This window comes from Ixodes scapularis, unplaced genomic scaffold (genome assembly GCF_016920785.2).
Source record: "Ixodes scapularis isolate PalLabHiFi unplaced genomic scaffold, ASM1692078v2 PGA_scaffold2__306_contigs__length_199485367, whole genome shotgun sequence".
NCBI classification, from domain to species: Eukaryota; Metazoa; Arthropoda; class Arachnida; order Ixodida; family Ixodidae; genus Ixodes; species Ixodes scapularis.
In genome coordinates this window covers 120,842,800-120,846,103 of record NW_024609857.1, presented here as the reverse complement: position 1 = coordinate 120,846,103, position 3,304 = coordinate 120,842,800, and positions in this window count along the sequence as shown.

Below are 3,304 nucleotides of genomic sequence, written 5' to 3'. Positions count from 1 at the left end.
TGCCGTTGGGGGCGCGGGCGCGGGTGTGCGGCTCTGGGATGACGCTTCGGCCGCGTGAGTGATCGCGCGGACGGGGACACCTCGGGTGTGCGCCTCCGAACTTGTGCGTGTGGCTCCGCGGCAAAGACCCGCCAACTGTACAGACACTGGTTCGCGCATATATGTGTACACAGTGTTCTTAACCTCTGCGCGTCTCTTACAAAATCCTGTCCACAGTGTTGCAAATAAATTTTCTAATTAGGCCGATTAGCCAATCGCTTTGCGAGGTTTGGATCGTCTGTATGTTAGTATCCGCTTGTGTCCGGCTAGCAGGTAGGGAGGGCAATGGCGCTACTTTCCCAGGATCCAGTGACTTTAGGGTGCGCCAGGGGCACGTCAGTGGGGTGCGCGATGACAAGATGGTGCCGTTTGCTGCATTGCCGATGGCTAACGTTAGCGGCACACTTACTGTCTCGGAACGCAGGAGGAGGTATCCATACAGAATCGTAGCATCACATATTGTATTGTACACATATCTTTAAGGGTTGGAGCTGACTCTATAACGATCGCAGCCTCTGTTCCTGCATGTTGTGGAAGCCAGAGCTGCCGCGAGCGCAGCCATCGTTGATGCAAAGGCCATGCGACTTGTGGCGCATTCTGAAGAGCGCCTTGAGACTTTAGATATTTTAGAAATTTTTCGATTTGTTACCGGTTTAGGCATTTTATTTAATTATTCGTGCTCTTTCGCGGTCGAATACGACACGTGTACGTTTTATAGTTATTTTTTCAATTTCTTTCTGCGCTCAGTGGTGTATGCTTCGGCGAGAGACGCATGGCAACATTGTACGACAACCGGCGAACGTCCTGGCTGGAGAGTTTGTCCGCCTCACCTTGGCGCGCGGTTCGAGGTTAAGCCGATCCCACTTGCAAAGGTGTATTGTTGAATCTCCTACCCAATACAAAAGACAAAAAAACAGTCTGCAGGCATCGATCGAACGCGTCTCACCGTCGCATCCGTGCTTCATAAGCCGCGTGCCAAGCTACTCGTTGAATTGGTTGCCGTGCGACATACAAATAGGAGATGTTGTGGTGCCTCCCATTGGGGGAATCGGTGGCCAAGTGGGCTAGCGCACAGCAGCTCGGAGCACGTGGTGCAAAAGCTCGCGCTGCGGAACTGAGGATCCTGGGTTCTATCTCCACTCCTGTCCGTTTTGATCTGTATGAGGCCGTACCGGCGTGTGGTCGTGTATCGCTACTGCGTGGTGCGCGTTAAACACCCCAGGCTAGCGGTTTTACCGCACTGGCTAAATTTCTCATCTACAGCTGAAGCACCAGACCAGACTTGGACGTAGTTCAACTACTCTACTCAAACTACTGTAGTTTAACTACTTTTCCGAGTAACTTGGTAACTTTCAATTACAACTTTATATGGGTAAGTAGTAGTTTAATTTAACTACATTTTTCAGGTAACTTCTACTCAGAGTGCTAACTACTTTTGAAATCTAGTGTTAATTTTGCTCGCCACAAAAGTTTGGCCGCAGAAATAAAAAAGACGCCAGCAGATGAAGTGACATTTCCGAGCAAGGGGCGCCCTCACATTTCGTTCCCACGAACTTATACTCGGCAGCCATCTAGGGCCAAGGTGGCGACGAGCAGCCGAAACATAACACTGGCGCGCACGAACGCAGCAAGAGATGCTTAGCAAGCCTTGGTCGGGTATTGATCTAATCCCGTAATGCACGCAGGCCGTGGACACGCCAGCTGCAACCGTGCAAGACGGGGACACTCCGAGGGTTGTTTTCATGTTGTCTGCCTTTAGTGAATTCTGACTCAAGCGATTTGGGGGTTCCACAAGTAGGCGCCACTGGAATGACCTCGCAGCTGGGCGCCTGTTCCCATAGTCGCCTCATCGTCAGCGCATACTGCCTTGCAAAAACTCTCCCGCGCACAAACGCAGACACGGATAATCCGTTCATGGGAGCACCTTCCCTCTTCCAGCTGCTACTGTACCAGCGGCGATGCTTGTTCACGTAATCCTTCGCGTCCTTCCAATTCGCGACTCCAGCAAAACGGACGCCGCCAAGCGGGAAAACCGGGAACCAGTCGGTCCAGGTCGCTCCGCGCCCCGCCGCGTCTCTGATGGCTTTCGCGGACACGGGCTGTTGGCGTGGGGGCGAGCAATGTAATTTGACGAAGGTCCGAAAATTTCTTAAGTTTGCCTGAGTGTTCATTAGTGTGGTGAAGCTTCAGTAGATTGTTTCCTTCCATCACGTGTTTGAAAGCCCGTTTACTCCACACCACACGGTCGCGTGCTTTCAATTTTTTGGATGAGGAGGAATCACGGAAAAACGTTTTGATTTCTCGTCTGTCTCTAATCACATTCAAAGTGACGACTCCTTGGTAACTGATAGTGGTTTCTTTATAAGGATGTAGAACAGTGGACTGAGGTCGACAGACGAAGTGTTTCACTGGAGGGAACACCAATGTTGCAGTCAAGTGAATGGGAAGGTTCGATAGCTGCTTTCCTTGAGTTTGGTTGTGCTCGATTAGCTTCAAGTTAATTTAGCCACTAACGCCGGCCGGTGCGTTGACTATTCATCTTGGCGGCTTTTCGCCGAAAAAGACCACATTGAAGGAGTTGGGCTAATTTCGCAATTACTTGATTCAGAAAACCTGCTCGCTGCATATCATTAATGAGGGAAATTATCTGCTTTCAAAAGGTGGGGGACACGTCTCGCAAAGTTAGAAGCTGTCACGTCATTAGGATCTATCGCGCCTCCAATATGTATATTATAACCCTTGTCGAAGCCAGCAGAAATATACGTTTACATTGCTCAGGTTGACAGGCCACAAAAAATACTAATTTTATCCGTTCAGGATTCGAAGTCAAGTTCAATGCAGAGAGGTCTGAGTGAATCTCCGATGAAGACTCTCCTCAGTTTGTCCGCATTCGTCTCCGTTCTACCGGCTAGAACCATTTGGCTAAGTTTAAGTAGTACCTCTCTGTCTGTCAATTATACTTTTATTCAGCAGTTCACCTAATAGTTAGTTAACTAAGTTCATATTTCAACCCGAAGAATTTACTAATATCGCTTTAGTGGGACAAAGTACGTAATATAATACATAATCCGCATATTCGTCAAAATGACTTCTCGATTGCTACTAAAACCTGAATTGAAATACGGGTATCAGCTGCTTAGTGAAGCGCCAGCGAGTTGACATGCTCCTTGGCTCGGAAGCGCTTGCTTAATTTTCGTAATTTTCCTGCAGCCTGTGTTCTTGACCGAGCACACGACTGGAGCTGTTTCTTGAAACGCGGACAGAC